Genomic DNA, 20,412 nt, shown 5'->3' with positions numbered 1-20,412 from the left:
CAGTGAAAAGATTAGGCTGTGGCATTACTTACATGTGTATATAAAGCCCTCTGGGTTAATGAACGAAAGATTATAGCTCAAGGTATAATAATGTACTGCACTGGAGCCTCCCATTTTGCACTTTCACATACTGTTAAAAAGAACTTAAACATTTAGCATGTTTTTTTCAACAAAAGAAAACTACAAAATTACTGTGCTGCATAAGCATGTAATCTGTTTTCGTAATGTGCCTTGTGACATCTCTTGTAATGGAGATGGTAAATTCTCAGTACCAGTTCAGCCCCTTGCATGTCTGAGAATCATGAAAGAGAATATATTCACATGAGAAGACCATCCATTTCTCTCAGTTCTGCAGAAATCCTTCAGATGACAATGTCTTCTGATAACATAGGCTGGATGTGGATCATTGTAGTGGTGAAGGGGGTGTCTACAGTGCATTCTCTAGCAATGTCATTTCTCTTAACATATGATTTCATATTTGTATTTTAATTTGAGTGAAACTAGTTTTCTTATTTATTTTGAAGTTTTTTTACAGCAAGAACTATTTCTCTTGTCTGTGTAACATCTCTTTCTTTACTTCTCCTAACTTATTTCTTAAAGGCTCAATATTTTTATTATATTTTTGTTCCTCATTTTCCTTTTACTTTACACTGATCAGTCTGTAAAATGGAATTTCAGAAAAAGATGAACTCATTGTTCTTCTATTTTAAAACAGCACTCTGTTAGTAGAATAACTTTAATATCTATCTATATACAGCTATTACCTTTTGGCTACTCTGTAATTATAGAGGAATTGTGCTGTATTGAAACAATGGGAATTTCTATGTTTACTGACCATGTTTTTTGTAAAAGAAACTTAAATATACGAACAGAAAGTATTTTACAGTTTTAGCAGATATGTCTAGGTTTACATAGGAAATATGAAAAATTATTGAGAATAAAAATTATTCACAATATTCAGATATCTTCTGTATCAGAAGAAAAACATCCAGATTAACACGATGGAAATAAACATTGAAAAAAGAGTTTTCTCCACTATGTATTATGATTGGGACCCCATAGTGTGGACAACCCTTTTAGCAGAACCTTTCCAAAGTAGTTGAATTTTGGCTCAATAGTGTCACTGGCACTGGTTATTACAGCTGTGATAAACAGATCCATTTGAACTAATAGTTCAAGAACTGTTTTCACATGGAAAGTTTTTCTGCTTTTCAGATATATGCCTAAGTGCGCATATTGCATTAGCAAAAAGTGAAACCAAAAAGCTAAATCTTCTGAACCGTCACCTTACATTGGAGTGAAACCAAATTCTTTAACCTGTGAAAGCACAATTAATTACCACATGAAAGCCTCGAAGCACATGTTTGCAAAATTTAGTAAAAAGCTCATATAAAAAATGCTTCTCTTCTAAGTGACAGTCTTCTTCTCTTTGGTATTTTGAATACTAAAGGTAGTGTTCAGGCACAATTGCAAACTTATGGTAGGAATTAAAACTGAAAAAGGTTCATAGCAAGTAAATTAATGAGTTCTTGTTTGGGGTAAAACTGCTTGTCAACAGTGGAATGAGATAGACCACAACTGGATTTCAGGTTTTTTTGTGTTACTACCCCAAAGCCAAAAAAGCTTCCCATGGGGCTGAGCAAGTCAGAAACTTGTATGTGATAATATGAGTTGCTTGGGGATTAGAAAGGAAATCTCCAAAAAAGCCCTAAAAATGCTTGAAACATAAAGAACTATTAAACTCCCTAGTCATCAATGTTTCAAATCTATGGAAAATCTCTTAAAAGTTAAGGAACTCTTCTGTACATTAGAAGTCAGGGTTTTGCTCGTAGCCAATTCCTGCACATCTGTCAAAAAGCAAAGTCAGTTCAGAATAGCAATATCTGGAATACAGTTTGGCATAAAATTAGATGAGCTATTGGATGAATGATTAATTTTGGTTACAAAGAGATAGCTTGTTTTAATGGTTGCTGTCCAGCTTCGATTGCTTCCTAAAATGAGCAGATAATATCCTCTTGGAAAATGGAAAAACTTAGTATATTTTGGTTTGCAAGCACGACATTTAAGAATTTGGATCATTGTCTAGATTTGCTTCTTTTTTTGAACTTTTGTTTATATGAAGAACAATGAACAGCAATATTCATTGCTATTCAGCTGACTTTTCTGTTTTCAGGGCTTCAGTTCTTTCAATAATGTTGGTGGGAGTCCGAAACCCCAAGATCTGAAATGGGAAGAATCTTGGACAACTTTGATGCTGCAGCTGTGTGCTCTCTCCTTCCTTCCCTGCCTCATCATCATCACTCTTAATGTATCCACTGTATTATTTCCTGTTCCAGAGAAAGGCCAGAAGATGGCTTGACCTAGAGCATACTTTGGAGAAGTTTCTGGACGTCTAAAAATTATTTCACCATTGCATCAGTTCCTGAAAAGTCCACAGAAAAACACAAAACACCCCTGATTATTCCAGAAATTGAGGTCAAAAGAAGAAGGCTCCTGATTTGTACACATGCTGTATTTGATGTTTTTGTTTTAATTACAGCAATTTAGGGAAGGTTTAACTTGAGTAAGGAAGCATTTAGCAAGATTTATAATCTCTAAATAATAGTATCTTATGGGAAAGGTGATTTTTTCTTCTTTTAATTAAAAACCTTGCAGATATCTTTCATTAACTTCTGTTACTTTGAATCATGACCAGGATAAACAGCAAGAAATTAAATGAGGCTAAACATCATATGTAGTAAATTCTTCAGCTATAATACTTGATACACATGAATCCATTCTGTAATTTTAAAATGCAACATTTTAGGATACTTTCTTAGGAATAAAAAGTTACATTTATGAGCAACTGAACGTCTGAACACCACCAGAGGAATTAACTCAGTTAATCTACAGCTGCCTCTTTGTAAAATATCAACTGTTGTGAACGAAGAGTAAATAATAAGAGCTTTCTATTTCAGATGTCTATGCAGTGTGTGAGATTGGAATATTTATAGAGTTTGCAGATGTGTTAAATAAAAAGTCATTAGGAAGAAATTAGTTTAATTTTGGAGAGTATTTTTACCTATAACTTTTAGTGCATAAATGCTATAGCAAGTTGAGAGGCAGCTCCTTACAAATAAGGGAAATTTTCTTTGTTTTCTAATAATTTTTAAGAACTCAAAGCAGTACAGCGTCTTCCATTATGTGAAAATCACAAGGGTGTGTAGTTTTCGTGCACATAGCATACAACATAGTTATTTGAAAGCCTGGGTACTCTTGTACTCAAGCTTCCTGAAGATCTTGGTCAGTGATTTTCTGGTAGTGAAGGATTTGGACTTTACAAGGTGTGAAAGCTCAAGGTGTTCGCCACGACCTTCCTCACCCAGCATAAAAGACTTATTATCTCTGGTGCTTTTGCAAGAGTAGATCAGGAGAGAAAGTGGGAGTCCGAAAAAAAACCTCTTACTTTTTTTCCATAACATTTTTTCAAGAAATTAAATTTTAATGACACTGAATAAATGTCCCTCCTAAATATATGTTTTATGCCAGCCATTCTATTAAAAAAATCTCCCTCTGCTCAGTTTCCCCCTTGCTACAATTTAGACATACTTTACCCATAAAACATAGAACTCTTCCTATACAGTAAGTTTGTAAAGCATCAGCTGAGAAAACTAAAAAATTATCTTGCAAAGTTCTTGAGTTTAGGGTTAAAACCATGTTGTAGCATACACTAAATATCTCAAAATACCATGGTTTGCTGTTTCTTCGCATGATATTAATGGCTTTTGTTTGAGAGCTACCAGGAGAACAGAGAACTGAGTTCTCTCAGCAACCATTGTGAATAATGCCTCATTTTCTGACCCATCAAAAGGCAAGGGGCAAGGTATATAACTGAGTTTCTTTAGACAGTTAAAATCCCATTTTAAGGCAGGATATCATTATGTCTGTGAAGAACAGACATAATGATAAAGCAACCAAAAGGATAATGAGTGGAGGCATCATCTGTCCTTGCCTCAGCTAGAGGAGGCCTGACAGAATGTGCAAAACAAGAAAAGTTGCAATTTTAATACCCAGAAAATGTAATGTCAGCCAGGTCACAACTCTGCCTTTAATTAGATGAAATGTCTTTAATTGAAAGCCACCTGGACATAGGTTAGCTTACATATGCAGCCTGCTCAGTTCCCAGCAGGTAATCTGTTCTGTGAAAAGTACATTTCAGTTAGAAAGAAAAGGCCCTACAATGCATCTATTGTGAAGTGTAGCTAATATGTCATTCATGTACAATCCTAAACAGCTTTAAAAGCCCATTGATTCTGTTTATTTTCATTTGAACATACAGTTATTTCTTGAAATAACTGGGAAACAGCAATCAAGAGAAAGCAGTTGATTAGCAATTTAAAGCAAAGCAAAATGAAACATTTTTCATATACTGTCAAGATTTATTTCAATTGCCTCCCGTTAAAACAGTATTGCTTACAGTAGCAGGCTGCAGTGATTCACTGCCATATTAATATGCATTGCTGAGTGCAAGCAAAATCTATATTCAGTTACATAAGATTTCAGTGTTTTACTGTTGATGGCCTTTTCTTCGAACATAAGCTTTTTGTTGCACATGACATCATAGCCCATTAAAACATGAAACTTCTTGGACCAATGTCAAAGACACATCCCCAAGGTCAATGAAATTATTCAAACTTGAAGTCAGAAAGAAGGCAGGGGAATTAAGCATTCAAGAGCTTGAGGTATTTTGAGGACTTAGGCCATAGTGTCTTCTCTGACTGATTAATTATCTTCCAGATTGCAGCTTCTCATTTATGACATTAAAAATTTTCATGTCAAACAATTCTCATGTATGTGGTGTGTGTGTGTGTGTGTGTGTTTATATATATTTATACCCATATGAGGGTAGACTAAAAAGGAAATATGTAAAATTGTAATAATTTATAAGGCTCTGTCAGAAGAAATTTCCGAGTGGCCATTGGAGATTTTGATTTTTATTTGCTGAACAAATGGCAATTTTTGAAAACTATTATTTTTTAAATCTAGGAATTCTGTATTATTTATGGAGGCCCTTATAAGTAGGAAAATATTTCAAAATATATTTATTGTGTAAAAAATTGATTTTATTTTTGAAATGAATGGCTAATTTTTAGGTGCAACCTCTAGCCAAACCATCTTTGGATGTGTGCCAATCAGCTCTCCGAGCCACTTTAAAATCTGTGTTTTCTTTTCCCAAAATCTGGTGGGTACTGCAAAAAGTGACACTGAAGATGATTTAGGAAGCACCATTTTCAAATCATAACAGATAATTGCACTCTGAGGATAGCGTGATATTTTCCATTTCATGAATGATATATGAAACTAAGGCTTTCCTATGTTTCTTGATTAAATAGTTTTCAGAGTAAATTGAAGACATCTCAGTACACTGTCAGATAAATATCTTTTTACTATCCATATTTTATGTTGATAAATGCCTTTAAAACAATTCCTTGGAAAGCACTTCATTTCTATACTAATTGTAGCCATCTTTCTCTTTTGGAAAGGATTACCATAGTTGGTCAAAGGATCCTCACATACAGATGTTAAATCAGCTAGAATCTAGGTCCTTCTTATGCTCATAAATATTTGTAATTCATGAAATGTATAAACAGTTCCACTGTGCTTTCATGCTTGGAGCTGGCAGGATAGTTTAAGCTTCACTGTGTGGGACTGTATGATGCTAACGTGCTTTCTGTCATCTGAGATGATAAGATAGAATTATCTGTCCAGCATCATGGTAGATGATCAAGAAATTATTGTCAGAACCATTAAGCATCAAAAAGATAAATATTATACTGGTTCATACCACCAGCTGTACCAAGAAGAAGAAGAAGAAAAAAACAAGCAGCCCAAAACCATTCTCCTCAAACAAACAATCCCCTCAAAAATATCTGTGAAATTATAAGTACTTATTCGGTGTATTTATGTAGTAATTATTTACAATATAAGTGAAGGGCATCAAATCAAATTGTATCAAATACCAAAGTTCACATTCCTCAGAGTTGTTATGTGAGGTTAGAAACACATATCTCCCTTTCTAAAATTGAATAGATACTGAAACAAACAATGACAGAATTTACTAGAACTAATCAACACATTTAGAGTCTGGCTTGTGACAGACCTTGGTGTTCCCAGTTTTCTGAGAAGGCTTATAAATAGCGGGTCATATTCTCTCTGATCAAAAAGAAGTAATGACAAAGCTGAGAGTGTCTGAAACTGGCACTGAGATGTGATCCTGAGTGATCAACTGTAAAACTGTCTCGCTGTCAGATTTTGTGTATTGTAGACTATGAAGGAACTAGAGGAAGGTCATCTTGTCAGATAGGTAACATTAGGGTTTTATGCTACAAAAGTGAGATATTGCACCCAGAAATGTTTAAAATTGAAAGCGACAAAAATATGATACTACTGAAGTTATGTGTTTATAGCAGCAAAGAGGTATTAAAACTTGTTTACCCTTCCTCCATGCTAGAGGAGCAATCATAATTTTTGCTGACACATGCTGTTATTGTATTGATGTAAAGGTCATTTTTTTGAGAAGATATATACATGTTCAAGAAAAAGAAGAAACCCCAGAAAAGGGTACGCAGATGGTTTCACTCAATGGAATCTAATGTGGGCTTAAAGCATCTGTTCTGAGAAAACAACTGCTGAAGAGAATGGGATTATATGTGATTTGGCCTGTTGCCATAGGTGGCACACTGATTTGGATTGCTGCAAAACATAAATGTGATATCTTTGGAACGCTGAGGATGCCTCTGAAAACTACAATCAGTGCAGTCTTCTGAAGACATTTTGGAAGTAGCTCTTGAAAAATCTGGAATTGAAGGAGGTAAAATCTCCACCCATATAAAAAAGTTTATTTGTTTTTCCATTTTATAATTTTGTGTGATAAAGTTTTAAGCCTGGATTGGGTCCATATTTTAAAGGCACTGTGTGGTGTGCTTTAGCTTGTGACTTTTTCTTCCATAGGGCTGATTTCAGACAACACTCAGTTCAGTAATTTGGCTTGTCAGCTTCAGACACATGAGGGCCCAGAATTAGGGAGTCAGCATCCTTTCAAGAAATTGGTCAGCCTAGCTTAAAATGGGGATTTCAGGTCATATCTATATTTATGGGATGAGCAAAGCAGCAGAAGATCTAGGCAGTGAAAAGGATTGGACTGGATGCCTTTGCTTATGAAGAAGTAGTGTGAGATGAGATGGAATGAAGTGCTCCCCTGAGCATTCTGGCCCACTGGGTGACATTAGGTGGGCTCCTGGAGTATCTTTGGCTTCCTTTATTCTGAGAATACAATTTGTGTGCTCTGCAGTGTCAACAAAAATATGGTAACTGCAGGTACATGGGAGATCTGCTTCAAAAATTGATTGCTAATCTGAGCTAACACTGATGTAAATACATCCTCAGAGCACAGAACTGGCACTCGATATTGGAGGGGTGGTATACCTTAAAGCAACCAGAACTACTTTCTTCTCATCCCCCAATCATACTATTATTGACTTCTCTGTCACAGTGGACAGGGTATCTGCAGCAGAGAAAAAACAGCTGTGACTCATTTCCCCTACTTCTGTTGATGCCCCATTCATGTACAATTGATCACACTTCAAACAGCCTGGTTAAAGGCTTTCATGCAAAAAGAAATTAAATCCTTTACTTTCTCAGTGTTCCATCAGGAGTAGTTTCAAGTACTGTGGGTATTTGATGACAGCAAATCAAAATGCCTAGAATTTAGGACCCTTTTAGAAAATGTAAATATGTAACTCAGGTGACTTAAATTGAATGCCTAATGAGTAATCTTTTTTTTTTTTTTTTTATTTAATGAATATTAGTACATGAACCCTAAGTTGTAATAATAACATAAATGTAAATAATGGAATTTTAACCCTCTTTTCCAAATACTGATAGGCTTCTGACTGCTAACATTGCTGCCAACGGGTCAAAGGACAAAACTCAAAATTGAGGATTAGAAGTAATAAATGTTGGAAAAAGTAAATGGGAACATCAAATTTTAATGTTCCTTATGATTTTAAATAGAACAAGAGGAGCAAAGCCAAGTTTGGTTCATTGATTAGTGGCATGGTAGGTTTTTTCCAGTGTACCTCTTCACCCTGTTCCTTCCCTCAGCTGTATGGACACCTTATTGTCTTATTTCACATCAGTACCAAGTTTATATATGGACCTTCCACTAAATTTTACCACATCCTCCTTTTTCAGCCCCACCAAATTGTTAATTTCTGCATTGTAGTTCAGTCCTAAGGGAAACTTACAAAGAACCAGGAGGACAAATACTCTGCTGGAATGCACTAATTTTAGAGTATGTGGAATTTTGTTTCTAAACAACTTGGCAGTGAGCTTATTTTCCACCTCAGTGATCTTCTTTAATCACTTCTCCCATTCGTATATCTAGTTTTTGAGGGTTCCCCCCCCCCCTTGTCTTTTTCTCCTTCAGCTTGTGGCAATGGTACAGAATGCTGATGAGGAAGACCAGTCTGCAGCCAGGTAATCATTTTGGCCACCAAACACTGACTGCACTCCTAAAGGAAATTTGCAGGCAGAACAAACCTCTAAAGTACAGTAAAAGCATTTGATATACACTCATTACAGGTGCATCCACTGAAAACTGTTCAGACAAAGACTTGCTACAGCACTGACTGCACCAAAATTATATCCTATAAGCTTTCTCTATTTTAGCTAGTACTTTTGCCATATCAGCTGCATATTACAGCAATAAAACAGGTTTTAATGGACGTGTGGAATGGTACATTGGTGATATGCAATGCTAAACAATGAGCACTATTATTACCATATAATGTAAATCTTTGCATAACTCGTCACTGGGCAAAAATTTTCAGCTGGAGTACACGTATGTAACTCCTGGGAGATCAAGGGATCTCATGAGAGTGGGAGTTCAGACTTAGTAGGACTTATGAAGAAGAATGACCCTTAGCTGGCATTTGCTTTTATAAAAAACACATGCAAGGGTAAACATTTGAAGAGGCTGGGTGTTGTAATCCTTTTTGCATTTGAAGTATGATTTAGGTGAACAGCTGGTTATTCAAATCTCTAACTACCAGCTTCTTCTCTGCAATCAAGTATTTAGAACTGTTATCCTGGATTCATATTTTCAGCTACAGTGTGGGTGTGAACTGAACACACAATGGACAAGCCCCTGTACAAAAACATAACTAAGGGTGAGTGTGACTCTCCTTATTTAAGGGACAGGGACTATTATTGTATTCTGACTTTAAATTTTAGATGTACAAGAATCATACTGACAAAAGTTCGGATGCTTTGTCTGTTCTAAGGTAATATATTTTTCTTAGGAGCATTTGACTAGGTTTGTTGGAAAAAAAGAAGGAACTTTACTTATGACTTTACAGAAACTCATGAAGTCTTTCACCACTGTTAATTTTCCATTTTCCTAAATATTATTATTTAGTATTTTTGTGTTCACCACCACAACATGAGAGTTATTTTATATTATTCATTTAACTTTTCATTTCATAAGTGAAAACATCATTTTGTTTTAGTAATGTGGTACAATGGAAAGGTGATAGTAAGGGAGAAAATTGCCAATATGATAAAGTGAGTGCAGAAACCAATTTGACTGAGGTGATCTGTACTTTGCTTTCAACATCCTTGCACTAGGAATGAGGCACACAGTGATTTGGAATTGGAATGTGCACCCAACAGAGGCTTCTAGCCTTCAGATCTTGCTGGTGGTTGGTTAGATTATGACTTGCAGGAAATTAATATTATTCTTTCTTCTTCACCATCTTGCTAAACAGTTCAGGAGAATGCATTTCAATTATGGGTCCCTGCTAACTTGGGAAAACCTTTGATTCCATGAAGAGATACTCTCCTTCTGAACCTTAATGTTTCTCTTATTGCCTGCAGTTAAGGAAAGACTGATGACAGTGTGCTGTATAATGTATATATTCCTGCTGTATAATGTATATATTCCTGCTATTTTTATAGTGAAACCCATGTAGTGATGGGGACTCTGGAAGTACATTTCAAGACTTCATGATGGTCTTGACTATCAGTTTGGACATAAACATGGAATACAGGTAAAATGTATCATTTTTCATTCTTATGAAATAAAATTTTGTTTTTGTTTAAAGAGGATCTGAAAGAAAAGAAATACTGAGCCATAACTGATTTTCCCAGATTGGCAGCTTGCAGTAGCACTACATCTTGAAAAGGAGGTTCTTATTGGATAATATTAATAATGGGCATGGGAAAATATGCCAGTCCTAGAATCATGGGGAAATGTATATCCACATATGCTACTTTGTACTCCTCTTAGTTACAAATTACTAACCAGGTAAAGGGGTGATCTGTGGAGCGCAGGATTCCCCAAGAAGAAAGACACTTGCAAAGTGTGCTAGGGACATACAGGGAAGCTTAGCCTGGAAGTCTGCTTGCTGAAGGAATTGGACCCTGTCAAGTGACATACACACACAATGAGCTGAATTTAAACTTAGATAAAAATGCTGTGTGGAAGTATATTTGGACTTCTGAAATCCAAGAAGCTGCTGAAAATAACAGCTTGCTGAAACAGGAAAAAAACATTTGTTAGAGGAACATAACAAAAGAGTTTTCATCATTTAATATTTTCCTTCCTTCCTTCCTTCCTTCCTTCCTTCCTTCCTTCCTTCCTTCCTTCCTTCCTTCCTTCCTTCCTTCCTTCCTTCCTTCCTTCCTTCCTTCCTTCCTTCCTTCCTTCCTGCCTCCCTGCCTTCCACTTCCATGACTTTATGTTCTAATACTCTCCATCAGTAAATATATCTCAAAAACATATTAAAACTGCATCCAAACTTCCAAAAAACATTGAAAGTATCAGGAAAATGTCTCAGTCCAGTGATGAGGGGGCAGGGACCCTCACACTCAGAATGTGCAGTCAATTCTCACAAGCAGCTTCTGAGGGGAGATGAAATACCTGCCTGGAACTACAGAAATTGCAAGAGCTCCATGAAATTGCGTAATATTAACTACTGCAGTTGATTATTATGGAATAAGTCAAATCTAGTAGTTTTGGAATTCTAACTTAAACATCCGATTCTTTCATTTAGTCTCACTTTATGGGTAGAAACTGTTTTACTTTTTTTGTTATTCTGCAGCTTCTATATATGAGAAACATGCTGTGGGGCCTGATAGAGAAAGCTGGAGCAGATCTGTCTCCCAGATGCCATCAGGAGTGGCCATTGTCTTGTATCAGATAAAACCTCACAGAGCCCGGCACTGCCTTTGAGAAATGACTGACCTACGAGCAAGTGGGATCCAAGTGCTAGTGCATTTATTTGTTGCTGTTCTTAGTCAGGCTTGCCTCTTAAAACTTATATGTTCACATTGCCCCTTGTGTTCTCTCAGGCCTCAACAGAAAGTTCTTTTCCCTAGGCATAATTCAATCAAATAAGTCATGTTCCTGCAGGAGCAGACAAAAGCACCCTTCTTCTCTCACCCCTTTGCCACAGCATGCATCTCTCAGAGTCATCTTATAGTCCTTTTATGGACTAGCCAGAGGCTTTTGGTCATTTGTTGGCTGTGACTTCAGCTTTTGTCACTTGGCTTCATTTTGTCATTTGCTGGATTCTTCATAGGAATACAGATTTGGTGTATTTTAGTACTTCTAACCACAAATGGAATTTTTCTTTTCTTGAACCTGATAGTTTTATATGACCTCTTGTTATCAGGTTCCTTTCCAAGATCATGTTGTTTCTATCACATTACTAGCTGCTATCTCAACAATCTTTCCAAAATTTCTAGTTTTTGTTGAAGCATTTTACTAGCTGGCATAATTCCAAAATGAGAAATTTAAGAGTCTTTTTTGCCTAGTGAATTGTATGCTCTCTCAATGCCTTGCTTTCCTCTGATTTGCTGACATTTTCTTCTCTTCTAAACCAGTCAACATGTTTTCATCAGCAAGTCACTTTTAAATATTCCTTAGGCAGCTAAATATACCCACTAAATATAGAAGAGCCTAAGTCTGTCACTTATCTCTTTAGATTTGACCAGAATAAGCATACAATTAGTAGAAAACCTCAAGCATGTGTAAGCTTACTTCCAGTTGTGGCAGTTATGTTGTGGTAGCTAAATGTGAAAGATGAGTGATGTATAGTGCTTTATTTGGGATTTTTTTTGTCTCTAGAGGTGCTTGCAAGTGTTGTGCTGTTAGTGCTGGTTTGGTACAATGTGCTTTAGCATGCACTATGCCTCTTTTGCTTTTCTTGTTTCATAAGCAATATGGTGAATTAATTCCTTTCAGATTGAAGTTTCAATGGAATACAGACTGTAAAGCCTCTGAGGAGTGTGGTATATAATTTAGGTTATCCTTCACTCCCAAATTCACTGATCAAATCACTCTTGTTAGTTGAACAAGGAATTTGTGACTTTTTTATTTTTGTTGTTGGATAGGCTTGGTCACTAGTGATTTTGTACACAAAATAACAGTGTTTTCGTTTTCTTGAGCACTACTCTCTAAGCTGACAGGTCCTAGGTAACAATGTGCTGTCACAGAACAGGTACAGACAGACTTTCTGGCTAAGCTGTTGTCAGACTTCTTTTTCTCAGACCTTCTGAAAAATTTTAGTCTGTGGCCTGCATATTATCTCTGCTTGGGAAGGAAATGTGTTTTGCTTTCCTGAAAGCCCAAATTAATATGCCTCATTTAGTTTTGTATCATCAACATTAAGCATGGTTTGCCTCTGTAATTCTCAGTATTGTAAAAAATGCTGAATATAACCCTTTTGCCTCAGATCTGTAATATGCTTATTTTCTGTCTAGATATAAATGACAGCAGAATATGGCATTCAAATACAGTGGTTTTTTATAACATTACATTATTTCCTTAGCATTTTTAAGACTCAATCCATTTTCAGTTTGTCATTCTATCAACATTTCAGGATCTCCTGTCCCACAGTGTGTAAATAGCCATTTTTGAGCCCCTTCTTTTTTATCCTCTCCTAAGACTCTTCTATAACTGTGAAAGTGTTGCTTCCACTATCAGTTCTCAGCAGTACTACTAAGATAAAATGGGGTTGGGTTGCAGCCCTTCATGTGTAAGAAAAATTGTTGTCTTGCTTGGTTGCTTTTACATCGTCCTCATTCTCTTGTACTTCATGTACTCATATCTCAGAAAAAACCCTTTCCTTGCTTCACGCAGATGGTGCACACAGCCAACATCGTGTTGTGTTTCCCACTTGGTTCCACTTTTGGTTTGTTGGGAAACAAGAACAAGACCAATCATGAAAAGGTTGAAACAAAGGTCAATATTAAACGCATACAACGCTGGCTTTTATGTAAAGTTTGACATGCAGGCTTCAAACAAGTAGTTTGGCCAAGTTGGAAACATCTTCCCAAAAGCATACAACTGATTTGAAGAAAATGTTACATTGGATATTTTGCTTTGCACACCTTTAGATCAAATGATATCTCAATCACTGTGCAAAAAAGTATGTACCTGCTGACAATAATCTTCTTTTTCTCTTATGCTGCTTGTATCCTAGAGAGCACAGCTTGATTGCCAAAGCAAAAAGCTTTTTTTCCCTCATGAACTGATTTTCCAGACATTCTGGCCCCACAGGAAGACTTCCATACCATAGTGATCTTGAAAAAGTTAGTACCATAAAGGGCAAAACACTGTACAGAGAGAGAAGCCCCCCCCTCTGCACTCCAGAAACGTCCCTAGCACAAATACCCAGGTACCAAGAGTAATTCACTTAACTTGTTAGTGGAACACAGCAATCCAGCTGCAAGCACATCACAGTACAGCTGCTGAGAGCGGGGCTGTATGATCACATCTCGACTTTAAGGCAAAGGAGTATTTTCAAATTCTTAGATGCTTGTGCATTCCTAGTTACGCCCCAACTGTCTTTTGGCATGCACATGTAGGAACCTGCCCCCTGAAGTGAGATATTCTACGTGCAGAAAATGTGCAGCTTGTGGTATTCTCTAAGATGTCCTTGATTTTATGGAAACATGACCTACACTATGATCTACAAGGCCACTGACTGGGACTCACAGAGCAGCCTCAAAACCTTCTCAAGGTTTTGGGATTCAATCTGCCCAAAGTATAAGGCAAAACCCCTGAAACATGCACTGATTGGGCCAAACCCTGGTACCTAGGACATTTACAGATGACAGAAAACAAAAAAATAACATTTCAAAACTACACTGAGAATTTATACTCTTCCCTGTGTACTCACAAGGGAATGAAAAACCAGATATCTCACTGAGCCAGACAAAGCAAATATAATACATGAGTTTCTTTTCCTGAAAATAGTTTACTTTTTCTCTATAGCAACTGAAGTTATTCAATTTTTCTAACAAAGCATTTGCTATAATAGATTACTACCATATAGATATTATTGGTTATAAGGGAATATTTCACTGAATATTTTTCAAGGTGAAAGTTTCTATGAAGACTTTTTTCCAAAAAAAAAACAGTGAGAATACCTCCCTTTTGTTATTCTTCTGTGGTTTTATACTTTACAATATATTTAACCCATCTTCTACTGCTGAAGAAGAGAAAAAATGCCTTCAGGAGTTTAATATAAATTGCTAGATGAATGCCCAGTTGAGCTACAGACTTTATGAGTCTTTGAAATTTCTAGTTGGTTTTATAGTATAGAAATTTCTTTAAGTTTCCCTCATGATTTCTTTCAGATGGCATGACAAACTTTGGTGTGCAATGGTTCTTTCTGTTTTGTTGAATTTTTCCCTCACTTGATCTGTCATCCAGAAATAAAGACTTCTATGTAAATAATCAAAATATTCAGTTGACCGCATTCAGAAAAAGCCTCACTCTTCTATGCAGTTATGCAATTATGGAGCATCTTGAATGATTGTCACTTAAAAGGGTTGTAACTTTTCCTGGTTTATTAGAAACAGCTGGCAGATACATCAGAGGCGTCAATGGAATTATTTCTCTGAAACAGATGTTAAGCAGAATGGGGCAATAACAGCTGTTGCAATTAAAGGCATTGTGGGCACATTTCTGCACATCTCTGGCTCAACATGACAATGATCCAAACAAAGGCCACTTAGTAAAATGATATTTTCTTTTGTATATTCAAAAAAATTCATTTCACATTATCTGTGCAAGGAATGTGCTTTTTCTTACAGCTTGCAGTGTTTCTGAGGTAACTCAGACAACAGAAAAACTTAAATGAGATCTCAAGTGCCAGCTGATTTTTCTTTTCACTTTAAGTTCTCATTAAATATCGCCCACAAAATTAACTCCTAAGTATATATGCTACCTATTTTTGGAGTGAGGACAGAAGAGCCTTGCTTAAGTAGAACAAGAGGCTCTCTCAGCTCCTTGGAAGAGGAAGGTTTAGAGGAGGATGTGTCACAAAATTCCCAACGGCATGGGAAAATTTCCTCATAGTTTACAATTGCTCCCCAAAGTGGACATGCCATTACATGACATCCTCCAATAAATTCATACAAATTCATTAATTCTTCCTGCAACATCATGACAAATGTTTTCTCGTTATTCAGCAATATTTTAAACTGATGGAGTCTTGTTACTGAGTCATAGTTAGAAAATGAAGGTAGACAACAAGTTTTGTCCTCCAGAAGCTCTGCACTGTCTTGTATAAAGGAGAAGCTGAAAACCAGCTTGACTCAGATTGGCCAACATAAACTCAAAAAATATTTTAAGCCACTAACCAAATGCTTTATGGAAGTCCCCCAGACTGACAAGAGGACCACAAATTGTATATGAAAGAGGCAGAAATCAGGAAATTCTGATTCATAATTTCACAGCTACATGTCCTTTCCCCCTAATTATTTAGAAGTCCTTCCCTAGCTGTGACTGGGATTCACTTGTGCCCCAAATTCTCCTCAGCTGAGTGTATCTCAGAGGGCTGCAGTTTGCAGATATTTAATTTAACCATATCAATGGTTGTGTCAGTCCACATCAGGTGAAAAAAGGATTTAGATGCTGAGGGAGCAGTTCAGACCACTTGCCTACAGCCAGAGGCTTTCTCTTTGAACTGAACACCCTCATGGAGAATGGCTCTATGAAAAACACAACAATACATAAGATATTGTTGATGTGTATCCCTTCACTGGATGTGAAACCCAGTAAAACTTTGAGAGTGACAGACATGTTTCTTTTTTTAAATTTTTCCCCCCTTTTTAAAAATATCTTCTATATTTTTTGTTTGACCTCTGAATCAAGTTGCTGGGAGAAATGGGATATGGAACAGAGGAGAAAGAAAGAAGATGGAGGTCAAAATACAAATTAATCTTTTAAATTTAATTTTTCTTTTTCATTGACTAAGGTAGTAGAGAAATGATTGAAGCACTTGACCTTTCTTGCCTTCATCTGTAGAAAAAAAGTTTGCTCTCAAATCTCTCAGCTACCAACATGCTGTAGAAAGAAAGGCATCCAGAAACAGGTTTGGGAATATTTAGAGAATAATCAAATTTATAGAGAGAAAAGAAGTCAGCAGAGGTTGCTCTAAGTGTTGCAGTGACAACAACAAGGCAACATTTAAAGTGACTGTGGAAAAACCATTGTGTGACTGGGGAAGAACACTGACAGACTGGAAACAGGCTAAACTTTCACCTACCTTTAAGAAAGAATAGAAGGAACACAAAGGTAAGCAAACATAAGTTGATCAGCATCTTATCAGTCCCTATAAAGATCAAAATGTCCTTTTTCTGAGAATATATTCACAGGCAGATGAGGAATCACTGGGTCACTGGGAATGGCTACTACACCTCTCGAGAGGGCAACTCCAACTCAAGGCTGACCAAGATGATGAGTTCAGTGAGCTTTCTATGTTTTTTTCTCTGTAACACACTTCAAACACAGCTGCAGAAAGTAGGCTGTGGTGAAAAATTGGAAGTTAAGGTCACTGTTGTGCAGCTGCATAGCTCTTTGCCCAACTCCCAGAAACCCTCACTGTGGAAATTCTTCAGCTGATGTCTCCATTCAGACCAAGCGCTCTCTGCCCTTGTGCCTGAGGGCTGCTGTGACTGTTTCAGACAGGTATTCTTTGGAGATATTAGGGTTAGCCACTTAAATGACTGTATCAGTCCATCCGATGGCAGGCGAGGAGTAAACAGTGAATTGAGGATTAGTGTGCAATGGTAGCCTGAAGGCATTCTGCCTTTGTTGGGCTGGGGCACAGGCAATGTCTCTGTGAGAAGGGAAAATTATATATACAGAGCATAAGAGATCAGCAGTTGGTTAGAAACTTCCTGTGTCCTTGATCTTGATACTGGATCTCACTGAGTCATGATTTTCCAAATGTGTGGTCAGTTCCTCAGTATCCTTCATAAGATAATGTAAAAATTCATTCCTTGTTATAATGTTAAAACAGATTAGATAGATAGATAGATAGATAGATAAAGATATGTATATATATATATATGTATATATATATATATATATATGTATATATATATATATTTATAGATTCCCACCCTTCAGAGGTCAGGCAAAGACACTTTGCAGGTTTTGTGGGCATTGTGGAGAAGTTTCTAACAAACCATTTTGACTAGAAAACCATCCCTTTCAGCAGTCTATTTATATTGAAAGAAGTGAACTGACTGAAATACTAAATAATAAATGGGTTTCTGATCTACTGTGCGGGAATGGCTGTCACTTTTATTTATTTATTTATTTATTGTTACTGTTGTTATTAGTTGTTACTGTTGAAGGAATGGATAATGAGATTGAGATGATGACATGAAAAGAGAGAATGGATGAAAAAAGGGTCAACTTTCATTTTCTTCTTTTCTTCTTCCTCAGGTAATTTTGTGCTCAGCACTAGTGCATAATATTTACTGAAAACGTGCTATTGTTACTGACACATATTTATTGGTTTTCTTCATTAGTTGGACATGAGAGAGGGAAAATAAATTGTCTTATGTTTAATCTATAATTCATCTTGTGATCATCCTTGTAAACTTTGAGGAAAAATTAGAGTTTAGTTGTTTTTTGGGTTATTTTAACAGGAAATTCTCTTACTTTAATCAATTATTAAAATAACACCTTTTTCTCTATGAGTAACACTCCTGACTTTGATGTCACTACATGTACATATAACGCTATGGGCTCCAAATAAAGTTTTCGGGTTTTTTTCTCTACCCTGGCTGGTTTTCACCTGCCCTGCACCTCAACAACTGAGTGCCAGCTATCAGAGTCATCTTCTGGTTACTGTGTGAGGACTGTCACATGCTGGTGCCTGACAGTGCTCTGGGATGAACAGCTTCAGCTACCAGGCTGCACTGTAAATACAACTGGGACACATCTTGTGCCTCGTGCTCTGTGCTTGACCTAATGGTGGCTGTTTCCATTAACCTACTTTATTAAAAAAAAAAAACAAAAACAAAACAATGGTGTGCAATTTTTAAGACTTTGTCATTAGAAAAGAGCTTCTCCTGAGTGAAAGCTGGCAACCCCACTTCTTTCTGATAACCTTCCAACGTTACAGAGTGACAGTCCTGCAATACAGACCCGTATCAGCACATCTTCTCATGCTGGCACATGCTGGACAGCATTACCCAAGGGCTGCAACTTCTGTTATCTGCTGGTCATGTCAGCAGTTACTAATGATGTTATGCAATCTTCCTAAGAACATATAAATTGCTGCCATTCAGCTAAATTTTTGCTATTATTTCCAGCTATAAATTGTTTCCCTAGTTCACTTGCAGGCCACAACTGACCAGTGAAAAGGTATATCTGGGTCATGTCTGTCACAGATCATTATATAATAAAGAATACAGATATTTTTAGGAAAAGGAGTGTCTAGTTCAACTGCTATTTGACTCTGAAAATGAACTTTTTCATCCATCACCAGTAACATGTGCTCAAGCTCTGCCTTGAAACACTTCTCTGTGGGCAATGAACTGCACAGCAGGATAGATACCATCAAAAGAAAAAATAAGTCTATAAATCTACAATCTCATATACATGCCCAGAGCATGAATAAAAAATAGTATTTCCCCAAAAGCTGCTCTCTGCTCTTGCTTCCCCACATAAGATACATCTGACAATACCGAGTTTCCATCTTCATTTCAAGTGAATTGTATGCTCACAAACTATTTCTAACCTAAGAGGAAGAAGTCCCATCTTTATCACCAGAACAGTCAAATTTAATTCAAGTTTCACACATTACACTTTCAGCACCCTGCAGTTCCTGGCAAAGCAGCCTTCATATATGAGGAGGTACCTTTTCTTTTATGCAGTTTTCTTCCCTCTAGATTGTAGTCTTTTTACCGGGAATACACAGGAAGGCCAATTACTGACAATTGCAGTACTGTCTTTGGCTATGCTAGCAAATCCTCACAGTAGTAAATCTGTCCAGAGAATAGATGCACTTTGATTTTATACCTACCATCCTCATTGCAAGTCTGTCTTACAAAATACATTTATTCTTGCAGATGTCTTTTCTTTCATTGCAACCTTTGTAATTGGACCCTGGAAAGGAGATCCTCCCTGTTGTTGCTGTGTTAGCACATTACCTTGTTCTTTAGAATTTATTAAATATACAGAAATGTTGGTGATACCAGAGGAACATTTTTTTAGGACAGCAAATGTAAAATAAATTGGGAAATTAGGCAAACTCTGTTCCTTGTCAAGATAACAAGAATAACAGGGACGGGAAATAAAAGGCAGCTCTGCTGATACCACAAGATTTTCTAGGGGTTTTTTTATGTTCTTCAAGATTCTAATCAACTGATGTTGTAGTTACTACAACAAACAAATTTATAAGCTCAGTTGCAGTTTTATCAAACATCACAGCTATCCATATGTATTGATCATATAATACATATGAAATAATTAAATGTTCCAATGATATATATTCATTTATTTAAAAAATAATCATACAAAAGTCTGTCTCGAAAAAGAGCTCACTTTCAGATTATAATTCAAACTCTGATTTAAATATCACCTAAACATAGATTTGTGGGTCTGCTCTAAAGGGCAACCTTACATTGTCCTTTTTCTTACTTCTATTTCTGAGCCTTTTGATGGGCCACAAATCTGCTTCTGCTCCTACTCCCACAAAAGGCTGTGGCATCGTGCACAACCCATGACAAACTGTCCTAATGGCAGGATAAAGAGAAGGTCAATGTAAACCTCAGACATTGGAGACACCATTTTGGCATAAATCCCTTTAGTTATGTAATGAGGAAGATGTATCTAAAAGTAAATTTCTTGCTTTCAAGATTCTTCCAAGGATCATGCAGCTGCTTAATTATTAAGCACTATGAGTACTCCCACTGATGCCAGTATCGCTATTTATAACAAAGAAATTCAAGAGTGTTCATAATTCTTCAGGATAAGGGTTATTACTTTAAAATTATCATGGGAAAAGTAATTTTGTGTACAATTATATCTATTTAGGTGTCCATCTTAAAATATTGTTA

The sequence above is a fragment of the Molothrus aeneus genome, chromosome 1 (assembly GCF_037042795.1).
Source record: "Molothrus aeneus isolate 106 chromosome 1, BPBGC_Maene_1.0, whole genome shotgun sequence".
In the NCBI taxonomy this organism is placed as follows: domain Eukaryota; kingdom Metazoa; phylum Chordata; class Aves; order Passeriformes; family Icteridae; genus Molothrus; species Molothrus aeneus.
This window is presented reverse-complemented; position numbering follows the sequence as displayed.